The following is a 15,359-nucleotide window of genomic DNA, read 5'->3' as shown; positions in this document are numbered from 1 at the left end:
CCAGGATTTTACAAAATAAGAACAGAGTGACACCCAGAGGTAGTATGCTAATAAATATATATCTTAATAGAGTGCCAGACATGTCTACACGTTATTCAGTTATGTAGACTACATTTCTACCAATTCTTGTGTATTTATTATGCCTCTATGTAATTAATGTTATTGTTTTCATCCTTAATAAACTATTAAGTAAATCAGTGTCCTGAAATTGTTGCATCCCTGTGAGAAATAGTATTCTTTTAATGCTTCATAAGATAATTAAATATAATCAATCAGCTGACTGAAATCATGAAGTCTAATTTTATTCAAGTATCATTCATGAACAACCTATTCAACCATGACATTGATAACATTCCATCGTTATTCCTGCGAATGGGAATGAGTCTCTTAGGATCTCCACCATCCAGAAGTGGCATGAGTAGGATTCGAACTGTAGGCCTATGTTGCCATGTGGGACTATGGATTCCTCAACAGCCCACAATTAAAAAAAATATTTAGCTCCCTGGTTCGCAATTTGAGCCATTTTTTCTGCCAGGCCAAGGATTGGTACTCAAGGTCTGGGTTACCCGATAGTCTGCTAGCCACGACCAATGCAAAGTGAGGTACCCTTTGTAGCCATGTAATTTGGACCCAGGTTGGCCTCCATGAAAAGGAAGAAAATGTAAAAAATCCATCCTGTGGCTATTTTTCTGTGTGGGTTTTTTTTTTTTACTCCTGCAAGGCTTCAGGGCCTAGGATCACAGGGTCTACTATGGGCCTATGGCAGCCCACCTGCCTAAAGTGATGGAAGCTGAGGCAGGGTTGCCATGAAGTGAGTTCAAATCCTTTGGTTAGCAAAAAAAAACAAAAAATAAAAAAACCCTAAAAACTAATAAAGCACTCTAGTTCAGAATTTGCACCATTTTTCTGCCACAGCTCAGATTCCAACTCAGGTCTAGGTAACACTATAGCACTATGGGGGAAGGGGAAGCTTACCATCCTTGAACACTACAAGTCCAGGTCTGCTCCCAGGGCCTAAATTGAACCCCCAGCACTGGCAAAAATCATATGCCCATCTATTTTAAACATAGGATCTCTATTCACATACATTCATTCAGTACAATTATTCTTTTTATTGTGTGTCTTAGTCATGGATGCATTTTGTTTATTGAGCATGATGACAGATATAACTGTGCTATCATGGATGACAATCTATTCCCATGTCTATAGAGTTGCTTAAGTCTTCTCCATCCTAGCTGAGACCCAGAATTTTCACAGGACAGGAAACAGGTGGATTCTCACACCTGCATTCCTCTTTTGGCAGTGTTGGGATTTGAACTCAGAGCCTAGTAGGCCCAATTGGAGAAAGGGTCAAGGTGAGGACACCATGATGTGAGTATCTAAGGAACTAGGCTGTTCCCAGGACCTGAGATTGAACCCTGAGGATAGGGCAGGTGGAGAGGACAATAGTCATCCATTCATAAGCTGAAGATAGTATGCATATTTGTTTAGAGTAGGAGAGATGGCGACCTGTGATGGAATCCAATCTACCTTGTGACTACTGATTCTTGGATCTTTCCCGATGCCTCCATTTCATGACTGTGATGATTATGGTCACGCTTCATCAATTCTTCATTAAAAATAATCGATACCCCAGGAATCTTGCCTATCATTTAATACTCACATCCTGCAGGAACTACTCATTCAAGGATGAGATTGATAACATTCCTCGACTCTTCCTAGGTCCGGAAACAAGTATCTCAGGATCTCACGCCAATCCTTCAATGTAGGGGGGCTGACTGGGATTCGACCTCTGGGCCTCTTTGCCTGGATGGCCTGGGGCTTCCCCAACAGCTGCAGGCCTTCAGCCATTCCAGGTAACCTTCACTCTGTAGGTCGTTGGGTTCAGACCCACCATGGTCATGGTACAAAGGGAAATGAACGTAAAAGAACCAGGTGGAACTTCCCACAGCTTTTTTTCCCTTGCAGCTTTCTCTTTTTCCTGCAAGCCCTGGGGTCCTAGGATTCGAGGATGGGCTCTAGGCCCAGAGGCCACAGCATAGGATGATCACAGCTGAGGCAGAGTTGCCACTACTTGAGTTCAAGCACCGGGTCTGGTAAAAAAAAAAAAAAAAAAATATATATATATATATATATATATACATACATACATATATATATATATACATATATATATATATATGTATATATGTATATATCTGAAGGAAGGAAGCACCCTAGCGCAGAAATCGCGCCATTATCCTGCCAGAGCTGAGATTTGAACTCAGGTCTGGGTAACTCTGTTGCACTGTTGGGGAAGGGTAAGCTAACCATCTTTGAAGACTACAAGGTCAGGACTGGTCCCAGGGCCTGAATTGAAGCCCCAGCACTGCCAAAAATCATATGCCCAACTATTTTACACATAGGTTCTCTATTTACATGCATATGTGGAATGCATCATGCTTTCAGTGTAGTTATTCTTTTTACTGTGTCTTAGCCAGGGATGCATTTTGTATTTTATTGAGTATGATGACAGATATAACTGTGCTGACATGGATGACAACATATTCCCATGTCCATGGAGTTGCCTATGTCTTCTCCATTCTAGCTGAGACCAAGGACATTCACAGGACAGGCAAACAGGTCGACCTATGGGTTCTCACATCAGGATTCTGCTTTTGGCAATGTTGGGATTTGAACTGAGATCCTAGCAGGCCCAATTGGTGAAAGAGTCAAGGTGAGGACACCAGCATGTGAACAACTGAGGAGCTAGGCCATTCCCAGGACCTGACAATCAGCCCCAGGGAGGGCCAGGATAGGAATAAATTCATACTTGAAACATAGTATCTGTATTGACATAGATGTGTGGGCAGCATCTTGCGTTCGGTGCATTTCTTCTCCTTAATTTATGTCTAATTCATGATGGTATTGTGAACTTTACTGAGTATGGTGACAGATATAACTGTACTGACATGGATGATGACCTGTTCCCATGGTTATAAGGTTGCCTATGCACTCATTCTCCATCCTAGCTGAGACCCAGGACTTCCACATTAGAGGAAATCAGGCACAATGACTGGCTTCTGACATCAGGATGAATCTTTTGTCAGGCCTGGGATTTGAACTCAGGTGTGGGTAACCCCGTTGCACTGTGGGGGAAGGGGAAGCCTATCATCCCTGAAGACTAGAATGTCAGGCCTGGTCCTGGGCCTGATTCGAAGCCTCTGCAGTGGACAAAATAACAAGCTTACCTTTTTTAAACATAGGATCTCTATTTACATACAGGTGTGGTATGCATCTTGCTTTCAATGTAGTTATTTTTTAAATTTTGAGTCTTATTCATGGATGTATTGTGTATTTTATTGAGTATGGTGACAGGTATATCTGTGCTGCCATGGCTGACAACCTATTCCCATGGCTATAGATTAGCCTATATAGCATTCTCCATCCTCAATGAGGCCCAGGCCCTTCACAGGACAGGAAATCATGTGGATCCATTGGTTTCTCACATCAGGATGAATCTTTTGGCTGTGCTGGTGTTTGAACTCAGAGCTTAGCAGGCAGAATTGGGGAATGGGTCAAGGTGAGGACACCAGTCTGTGAGCCACTAAGGTGCTAGGCCGTTCACAGGACCTGAGCTCATGCCCCATGGGGGTCAATATACTCATGAAATCACAATTTAAAGAAAGGAGTTATATTTCCATACATGGGTCGGTGGCATCTTGCGTTCAGTGCACTCATTCTCTTGATTTCGTGTCTTATTCATGGATGCAATATGTATTTTACTGAGTGTGATAACAGTTATAACTATGCTGACACTGCTGGCAACCAATTCCCATGAGTATAGAGTTGCCTATATAGCATATCCCATTCTAGCTGAGACCCAGGACTTTCACAGCATAGGAAAACTGGTGCAACCATTGGCTTCTCATATCAGGATGAAACTTTTGGTAGTGCTGGGATTTGAACTCAAGGCCTAGCAGGCTCAAGTGGTGGATGAGTCATGGTGAGCACACCAGCACATGAGCCACTAAGCATCTAGGTCTTTCCTGGAACCTGAGATCAAGCCCCGGTGGGCGCTATAGTAGTCATAAATTCAGAATTTAAACAGAGGATCTCTATTTCCATACATGGGTGGGCGGCATCTTGGGTTCCGTGTAGTTATTGTCTTTATCTGGTGTCTTACTCATTGATATATTGTGTATTTTCTTGAGCATAGGATGACAGATATAACTGTGGTGACCTGGATGACAAGCTATTCCCATGAGTATAGAGTTGCCTATGCATTTTCCATCCTAATTGTGACCCAGAACTTGCACAGCACAGAAGAACAGGTGCAACGAATGGTTTCTCACATCAGGGTGAATTTTTGGAAGTGTTGTGATTCGAAGTAGGGGCCTAGGAGGCCCATCTGTCCAATGGGTCCACATGAGCAAACCAGCCTGTGAGCCACTAAGGAGCTGGGCTGTTCCCAGGAGCTGAGATCAAGCCCCAGGAAGGCCACAAGAGTCCTCAATGCATCATTGAAACATGGGATGTATATTCACTTCAGTGTGTGGACTGCCTCATGCATTGAGTGTAGTTATCTTCTGTATTTTGTATGCTATTCATGGATGTATTGTGCATGATCTTGAGTATATATGACAGGTGTAACTGGGCTGACATGGATGACAACCTTTTCCCATGGCCACAGGGTGGCCCATGCATTCTCCATCCTAGCTGAAATCCAGGGCTCACACAGGAAAACAGGTGAAACGTCTGGCTTCTGACAGAATGAATATTTTGGCACTGCTGGGAACTGAATTCAGCACCTAGCAGGCCCAATAGGCGAATGGGTTCAGATAAGCACACCAGCCTGTGAGCCACTAAGGAGCTCGGCCATTCCCAGGACCTGAGATCGAGTCCCAAGGGTAAGGCAGGGGGAGCACAATAGTTATCTATTCATAAGCTGAAGGTAGTAAGCAAATAAGTACATATCTGTATAGAGTAGGAGAGATGGAGACCTGTGATTGAATCCAATCTACCCTGTGCCTACCGATTCTTGGATCTTCCCTAATGCCTCCAATTAATGAGTGTGATGATTATGGTCACGCTTCATCAACTCTTCACTAAAAATAATCGATACCTCATGAGTCTTGACTATCATTTCCTACTCGAATCCTCAGGAACTACTCATTCAAGGAAGAGAGTGATCATATTTCATGGCTCTTCTTAGGTCCAGAATTGAGTATCTCAGGAACTCCTGCCATTCCCTCAATGTAGGATGGCTGACCAGGATTCGACCTCGGGGCCTCCGTTGCCCTGTCATCCTGTGGCTCCCCCGACAGCCAGCAGGCCTTCAGCCACACCATGTCACCTTCAATCTGCAGTCCACCTGGTTTGGTCTCACCATGGTCAACATTCAAATGAAAATAAACCTAAAAGCACCAGTTGGAACTTCCTGCCACTTTTTCTCCTCCGGCTTCTTATTTTTTCCTACAAACCCTGGGGTCCTAGGATCCGAGGATGGGCTGTGGTTCCAGAGGCTGCAGCCTAGGATGATCGGACCTGAGGCAGAGTTGCCACAACCTGAGTTCAAGCCCCAGGTCTGGCAAAAAATATTAAAAAATTGAAAAATTATGAATGAAGCACCCTAGCTCAGAATTCGCGCCATTTTACTGCCAGAGCTGGGATGTGAAATCAGGTCTAGGTAACTCTTTTGCACTGTGGGGGAAGGAGAAGCTCACTATCGTTGAAGACTACAAGGTCAGGCCTGGTCCCATGGCCTGAATTGAAGCCACAGCTCAGGCAAAAATCATATGCCCATCTATGTTACACATAGGATCTCTATTTACATACATGTGTGGAATGCATCATGTTTTCAGTGTAGTTGTTCTTTTTATTGTGTGTCTTAGTCAAGGATGCATTTTATATTTTATTGCATATGATGACAGATATAACTGTGCTGACTTGAATGGCAACCTATGCCCATTTCTATAGAGCTTCCTACTCCTTCTCCATCCTAGATGAGACTCAGGACATTCTCAGGACAGGAAACCAGGTGGATCAATGGGCTTCTCACATCAGGATTCATGTTTTGGCAGTGTTGGGATTTGAACTGAGTGCCTATCAGGCCCAATTGGCAAAAGAGTCAAGGTGAGGACACCAGCCTGTGAGCAACTAAGGAGCTAAGTCATTCTCAGGACCTGAGGTTGTGCCCCAGTGAAGGCCAGGATAGGCATAAATTCATAACAGAAACAGGATATGTATTGACATATGTGTGTGTATAGCATCTTGCATTCGGTGCATTCCTCCTTATTTTGTGTCTAATACATGGAGGTATTGTGTATTTTACTGAGTATGGTGACAGGTATAACTCTGCTGACATGGATGATGACCTGTTCTCATTGTTATAAGGTTGCCTATGCATTCATTCTCCATCCTAGCTGAGACCCAGGACTTCCATAGGAGAGGAAAACAGGTGTAAAGACTGGCTTCTAACATCAGGATGAATCTTTTGTCAGGCATGGGATTTGAACTCAGATCTGGGTAACCCTGTTGCACTGTGGGGAAAGGGGAAGCTCATCATCCCTGAAGACTAGACTGTCAAGCCTGGTCCAGGGCCTGATTTGAAGTCCCAGCAGTGGACAAAATAACAAGCTTACCTTTTTTAAACATAGAATCTCTATTTACATACAGGTGTGTTATGCATCTTGCTTTCAATGTAGTTATTTTTAAATTTTGAGTCTTATTCATGGATGTATTGTGTATTTTATTGAGTATGGTGGCAGGTATATCTGTGTTGCCATGGATGACAACCTATTCCCATGGCTATAGAGTTGCCTATATAGCATTCTCCATCCTCGATGAAGCCCAGGACTTTCACAAGACAGGAAAACAGCTGTAAGGATTGGTTTCTCACATCAGGATGAAACTTTTGGCATTGCTGGGAGTTGAACTCTGGGCCTAGCAGGCCCAACTTTCTATTGGGTCCATATGAGCACAACAGCTTTTGAGTTACTAAGGATCTAGGCCCTACCCAGGACTTGAGATTGAGCTCCGGGGTGGGGTTTGTGCACCGTATTCATCCATTCATAAGCTGAAGCTAGTATGCTAATAAATACCTATTTGTATAGAGAATATGTGGCAAGCTGGAAACCTATCTACCATGTGACTACCAATTCTTGGATCTTTCCCAATGCCTCGATTTCCTGAATGTAATTATTATGGCCACATTTCTTGACGTCTTAATTAAAAATAGTTGTTGTGCCAGAGGTCTTGCCTATCATTTATTATGTGAATCATGTATGAACTTCTCAACTCTTCCCTAGGCCTGAATTCAAGCACCAGCCCGAAAAATGTAACATTTATAGACATTTTAAATATGTGATTTATATTTACATTTATATATTCAGTCTGTATTGTGTTTGTTGGAGTGACTCATTATATATTATTATTGAGTGATTAAATTAACATTTATTTTATGAACCTATATCATTTATTACATTTATTCCAATCTATTCCGTAGCATGTAGCTTTGCACACATACTATGTACATCATACCTGACACCCAGCACTTGCACAGAAATGGAAAACAGGTGTCACACTTGGAATCTTACTCCAAGATGAAATATTTGGCAATGCTGGTACCTGAACTGAGGGCCTAGAATGGGTGAGTGTCAGCATGGCAGCCTCTAGCCCATTCAGCTGCCAAGTGGATCCCAGGACCTAGGATGGAGCCACAGGTTTGGACAAAATAGCAGTACCTTTCTATGTGGTATATATACCATATATATATATATGGTATACAGATAAATATATATTTAGATATTTTGATACTGCCAGTGATGTCTATGTGGAATTAAATGACACATACTACGTTCGTACAGATTCTCAGGTCTTTAGTGAGGACTCCATTTAATGAATAGTATTCTTTTAATGCATAATAAACTATGAATTAAAATCAACCTGTGTTCTGTGATTATTGGGTCTAAATTTATACTAGACTGATTGATGAACTTGTCATCCAACCATGACGTTGATCATATTTCTCTGGCGTTCCTATGGACAAGCAATAGTTTCTTAGGCTCTCCAGCCCTTTGTAAGTAGCATGACTGGGATTCAAACTCAGGGCCTAAGTGTCCAGGTTGGCCTATGGCTTCGCTGACAGCCTGTAAGCCTTCAGCAATGCCAGGTGACCTACAGGTTGCAGCAGTGTTATTTGGACACGGGATGGTCACCATGCAAGGAAGGAAAACCAAGGAACTGCCATCCATAGGTGGTTCCTGGATTTTTTTTTTTTTGGTTCTGTTTTCATTTTGTTTTCCTGTCAACCCCCGAGGCCTAGTATCCCAGGATGGTCTGTGGGTCCAGAGGCTGCACCATCCCAGCCTAGGTTGATGTTAGCTGAGGCAGAGTTGCCACGATATGAGTTCAAGCCCCGTGGTGGGCAAATAAATATAAAAAATAAATACTTTAAAAAATATTAAAAATATCTTGGTGCCAGCTATGGTTCATGCCTGTAACCTTAGCTACTCAGGATGCTGAGATATGAACATCACGGTTAAAAGCCAGCCAGGGCAGGAAGTCTGTGAGACACTTATCTCCAATAAACCACTAGAAAACCAGAAGTGGTGCTGTGGCTCAAGTATTATAGCACTCACCTTGAGCTGAAGAGCACAAGGACAGCTCCCAAGGCCAGAGTTCAAGTCCCATGATATATATATATATATCTATATCTATATATATATATATATACATACATACATACATGCATACATATATACAAACATACAATACTAATGAAGCTCCCTGGCTTGGAATTCATGTCCTTTCTTTCTGCCATGCCTGGGAATTGAAATCAGAGTCTGGGTAACTCTAATTCACTGGGGGGATGGGGAAACTCACCCTCTTGGAAGACAAGCAATTCAGGCCTGTTCCCTAGGCCTGAATTCAATCCCCAGCCCTGTTAATGTAATATTCATCCACGTTTGAAATAATGATTAATATCTACCTACTTATGTTTATTGCAATTTTCTTTGAGTGTATTTACTTTATGTTTTGTATTATTCATTCATTATTTTATTGACTATTATTAGACTTATAACATGTATTAAATTCATTACATCTTATGAGAAATATACAGATTTGCATATGTATTATATATCTTACTTCAGACCCAAGGCATTCATTGAAATTTTATAGTAGATCATCCCATGCTTAGAAAAACAGAAAGAATACATCAACCAAATTAATTTATCCCTAGGCACCCCAGTGGCTCACATCTGTAATCCCAGCTACTCAGGAGGTGAGAACTGGAAGATGAAGTTTCAAAGCCAATCCAGGCAGCAAAGCCTGAGAGATATCATCTCCAATTAACTAGCAAAAAGCCCGTCTACAGGTATGGCTGAAGTGGTAGAAAATTAGCTACGAACAACCAAGCCAAGAAAGAGCAAGCTGAGTTCAAGTGCGGGGAGAGGGGGGTAGAGGGATAAAGGGGAGGGAAATCCTCCAAAAACAGAGAACAAAAACACAGTGCACAAATCCCACTTAATTTATGGTACCATCAAACTGAAAGAAAATCAATCTTGTGCATTTGTATAATTTTACATGAGCCCATATGTTCTTAGGTACACTTCAAAGCTATGTTTTTAATAATATGTGTATATATAAATTAATCATGTATATATATAAATAAACTAAGAAACCAGCCAATGAAAAAATACTTCTAAATTAGTGCCTTAACCATGGCATTATAAATTACTTGAACAAAAAGTATGTTCGAAGTTTCTTTCTTTAGAATCAATCTTAAAATGTTTGTTCATGTATCAGGCATCAGTGGCTCACACCTATAATCCTAGTTACTCAGGAGGCTGAGAGCTGAGGATGGCAGTTCAAGGCAAGCCCCGGGAGACTCTTACCTCCAATAAACCAGTAGAAAACCGGAAGTGGCAATGTGGCTCAAGCTGTAGAGTGCTTGCAAAGAGCTGAAGAGCACAAAGATAATGCCCAATCCCTGAGTTCAAGCACCACCACCGACAAAAAAAAAAAAAAAGGAAAGAAGTTTGTTCCTACAAAATCCTAACATTCTGAGCCTTAGGAAACTTTTCTTCCTGGGTCTTATGCTCTTTAGGCAACTATTCCACTACTGAGCTACATCTTAGTACCAATGTTTTTGTTTTTCATTTTAGAATCCATTTATTCCCAAAATGCTTACAAGTAACTACTGTCCTCACAGAAGTGAGTGTTTATTCAGAAACTCAACCTTTGGTGGTATGAGGACTCCCCTAGTCTATTTCGTGGTAGGCACTGAGGAAAACCCACAGGACACAATTGCAAACATTTCATAATTATAAAAATAACTCTAAATAGAAATAACATCAACTGCTAGGCACGGGTGGCTTATGCCTATAATCATAGCTACTCAGGAGGTTGAGATTTGAGGAAGGATACTCAAGGCTAGCCAGGGAGGAAAGTCTGTGACACTCTTATCTCCAATAAACCTCTAGAAAACTGGAAGTGGTGCTGTGGCTCAAGTACTTGAGCATTTGCCTTGAGCACAGGGACAGCAACCAAGCGCAGAGTTCAAGCCCCACAACCGACAAATTAAAAAAAAAATAGAAAAAATAAGAAATAACATCAACTGTCCCAAACTTCTAGGGAGAAATGATATCCTCATTTTCATTCTCACTCTTCATGGCAGATGGTCAAAACCACCAATGTGCTATGCTGAAATGTAAAAATTTAAACACGTTTTTTGAAAAAAATCTCATGTTATAAAATCAAAATGTTTCAAATAAAGTCAAAGTGAACTTTAAAAAAATATTAAAAATGCTAATGAAACTCCTTGGCTTGGAATGTGTGCTTTTTATCTGCAAGGGCTGGGATTTGAACTTAGGGACTGGGTAACTATGTTGCACTGTGGGGGAAGGGGAAGCTCATGATGCTTGAAGACCAGAAATTCAGGCCTGTTCCCTAGGCCTGAATTCATGCCCCAGTCATACTCCTTATATATATTTTAAAGATAGGATTGAACTTCCATATACATGTTCAGTCTATATCATGTTTGGTGTGGTTATTCATTGTATTTGTTGTTTTATTCATTTATTTACCATTTTTTTACCGACTATGAGAACACCTAAACATATGTGACATTGTTTACATACTATCAAATTGCATCTAGATTTGTAAACTTGTTCTCCATCATGCCTGACACCCAGCACTCTCCCAGAAAAGGAAAACAGGTGTCACACTTGGCTTCTTACTCGAGGATGAAATTCTTGGCAGGCACTGAGATCAAGCCCTAGAGGTGGCCAAAATAGCCATACATGGATAGGCAGGTGGTACTATGCCAATAAATGTGTATTAGTAGAGAGTGCCAAAGCCATGTATCTAGTATTCAATGATATCTACTATGTTCCTACGAAGTCTTAGACATTTAGACAGCCAAGATATTATGGAGAAAGAACATACAACCGTCCAAGAAAAGTCCAAGAAATATGGTAGATCTTTTCAACAGTTGGAAGACACCATCAGAAGGCTTAATCAGAGGATAATATGTGTAGAGGAACACCTAGAAACAGAAGTTAATGGTCTAGGAAATTTGTTTAACAGGATCCTAGCAGAGAACTTCCCAAACATGCAAAAAGATAAGCCTATTCAGATACAAGAAGCTTTTAGAACTCCAAATAGACAGGACCAGAACAGGACAACACAGCATCACATTATAATCTTCACAGGATCAAATCAGACCAAGGAAAAGAACCATAAAGCTGTCAATGAGAAAAGATCAATCATCTATAAAGGGATACCAGTTAGGATCACCTCAGATTTCTCAGCAGTGACAATCAAAGCAAGAAGAGCCTGGAATGATGTATGCCATACCGTAAAGACAAACAACAATCAACCAAGAAAACTGTACTAAGCTAAACTCTCCTTCATAAACGAAGGTCAAATAAGAACCTTCCATAGCAAAGAAAAAATGAAACAATATATCTGACAAAACCAGCCCTACAAAAGATTCTTAAAGATGTCCTACATATAGAAAACCAACAAGACCACAATAACGCCAAGAAACCGCAGCCAAACTGAGAATCCAAGAACCTTAGAAAGAACCCAGTTGCCACAGCCCCAAAGAAGGTGGATAAAATGGCAGAAACTCCCCAATACTTCTCAGTTCTATCTCTCAACATTAACGGACTTAACTCTCCAATTAAGAGACAGACTGACCAGTTGGATTAAAAAGCAAGAACCTTCTATCTGCTGCCTTCAGGAGTCACATCTTGCCCATAAAAACAAACATATTTTCAATGTTAAAGGCTGGACCAAATTCTACCAAGCAAACGGCCCCCATAAACAGGCATGAGTTGCAATCCTAATATCAGATAAAATAGAATTCAATTTAAAATAAGTGAGAAGAGTTAAAGAAGGTTGCTACATACTAATTAATGTATCTCTCCTTCAGGAGGATATTACAATTCTAAATATCTATTCACCAAATGGAGCACCCAAATTTATCCAAGAAACCCAACTTTCTCTCAAATCCCACATAGATCCAAAGACATTAATTGTTGGGTACTTTAACACACCACTATCCCCACTAGATAGATCAACTTGGCAAAAACTCAACAAAGAACGTGCATATCTGAACAACTGCATAGATCAACTAGATTTAACAGACATCTTCCGAAGATTTGACCCAGCAGCATCAGAATACACGTTTTTCTCAGCAGCATATAGAACATTTTCCAAAATAGACCACATTTTAGGCCACAAAGCAAACTTGTCCAAATTCAGAAACACTGAAGTTATACCTTGCATTCTCTCAGACCACAAGGGATTAAAAGTAGGACTCCACACCAAAAGCCACTAAAGAAAGTCCTATAACACATGGAGGCTGAACAACACTCTGCTGAATCATGAGTGGGTCATGGAAGATATTAGAAATGAAATTCAAATATTCATGATATTCAACAAAAATGAGCACACAAATTACCAACCCCTCTGGGATACAGCAAAGGTAGTACTCAGAGGCAAGTTTATAGCTCTGAGTTCCTACATCAACATATTGGAGAGATCTGAAACCAACAATTTAATGAGACATCTGAGCCTCCTTCAGAAAGAGCAGCAGAATAAACCCCAGCCCAATGGACAGAGAAATTAAATCAGAATTGAATGAATTAGAATCCAAAAGAGCCATATAAAGAATCAATGAAACAAAGAGTTGGTTCTTCGAAAAAATTAACAAAATTGACAGACCCTTAGCAAATCTTATGAGAAAAAGAAAAGAACATACCCAAATAAATGAACTCAGAGATGAGAATGGAAACATCACCAGAGAAACCACCAAGATTCAGAACATTATAAGGAAATACTTCTCAAAACTTTATGCTAATAAGTTTGATAACTTGGCAGAAATACACCATTTCCTAGCAAATACTGACATGCCAAAACTAAGCCAAGATGAGTTAAATCACCTTAACAGGCTCATAACAAGCACTGAAATATAAACAGTAATAAGAGATCTCTCATCTAAGAAAAGCCCAGGTCCAGATGGTTTCACAGCGGAATTCTACAAGGTCTTCAAAGCAGAGCTCACATTAATACCCCTCCAAATCTTCAATGAAATTGAAAGAGGAAGTTCACTACGGAACTCATTCTATGAAGCCATCATAGCCCTCATCAAAAACCAGGCTGGGTCTCATCAAAGAAAGAGAACCATAGACCCATTTCTAGGATGAACATTCATGAAAAACTTCTCAACAAAATTTTGGCCAATCGACTTCAACAATTCATCCAAAAAATCATACACCACGATCAAACAGGATTCATTTCAGGGTGGCAAAGCTGGTTCAATATAAACAAATCAATTAGTATAATTCATCACATCAATAGGAGCAGGGATAAGAACCACATGGTTATATCAATAGATCCAGAAAAAGCATTTGACAAGATCCAACACCCCTTTATGATGAAGGTTCTGGAAAAATTAGGAATCCATGGAACATTCCTCAATACTATAAAGGCTGTATATGACAAACCTACAGCCAGCATTACAGTTAATGGTGAAAAACTAAAGCTATTTCCTCTTACCTCAGGAACTAGACAAGGATGTCCACTCTCTCCACTTCTCTTCAATCTAGTATTAGAATGCCTAGCTACAAATAAGACTAGATGCAAACATAAGGGGGATCCAAATAGGGAAAGAAGAAGTAAAACTCTCCTTCTTTGCAGATGACATGATCTTGTATTTAAAGAATCCCACAGACCCAACTCCCAAATTACTCAAGCTGTTTCAAAACTTTGGCAAAGTAGCAGGGTATAAAATTAACCCTCAAAAATCAATGGCTTTTCTGTATGCCAACAAAGAAATAGTGAGGCTGAAATTAAGAAAGCAACTCCATTTGTAATAGCCCCACAAAAAATAAAATACCGAAGAATTAACTTAACCAAAGAAGTGAAGGACATCTATGAAGAAAACTTTGAAAACGTGAAAAAGGAAATCAAAACAGAACTTAGAAAGTGGAAAAAACTCCCATGCTTCTGGATTTGAAAGATCAAGATCGGGAAAATGGCCATACTTCCGAAGGCTATCTCCAAATTCAATGCAATACCAATCAATATTCCAACCTCATTCTTCAAGGATTTAGAAGAGGCAATCCAAAAATACATATGGTACATTAAAAGACCCCGAATAGCAAAAACAATCCTCAACATAAAGAACAGGGCTGGAAGAATATCAATACCAAATTTCAAACTCTACTACAAAGCCATAGTAATCAAAACGGCATTGTACCTGCATAAGAACAGACCTCAGGACCAATGGAACAGAATTGAAAACCCAGAAATGAACACACAGACCTATAGCCAACTAATCTTCAATAACGAAGCTCAAGAAATAGAATGGAAGAAAGACACCTTCTTCAGTAAATGGTGCTGGCTAACTTGGTTAACTACTTGTAGAAAATGAAAGCTAGATTCTTATATATCATTCTGCACCAGAATCAACTCCAAATGGATCAAAGACCTCAGAGTCAAAGCAGACAATCTGAAAACTTTACAAGTTGGTATAGGAGAAACCCTAGGTCTCCTTGGCACAGGCCGAAATTTTCTTAATAGAGACCTAGAAACACAACAAATCAAAGAAAGGTTTAACAAATGGGATTGCAAAAAATTGCAGAGCTTCTGCATGGCCAAGCACATAGCTAGCAAGATCAATAGAAAGCCCACAGATTGGGAGAAGATCTTCACTAGCCATACAACTGACAAGGGTTTCATATCTAAAATATACCTGGAACTCAAAAAATTAAATCCCCACATAACAAATCTCCAAAGAAACAGCTGACCAATAAATAAGTGGTTTAAAACTTACAGAGAAACTTCTCTGAAGAGGAAAGAAGGAT

Source organism: Dipodomys spectabilis, unplaced genomic scaffold (genome assembly GCF_019054845.1).
Source record: "Dipodomys spectabilis isolate Male_0828 unplaced genomic scaffold, ASM1905484v1 ptg000274l, whole genome shotgun sequence".
Taxonomy (NCBI): domain Eukaryota; kingdom Metazoa; phylum Chordata; class Mammalia; order Rodentia; family Heteromyidae; genus Dipodomys; species Dipodomys spectabilis.
This window is presented reverse-complemented; position numbering follows the sequence as displayed.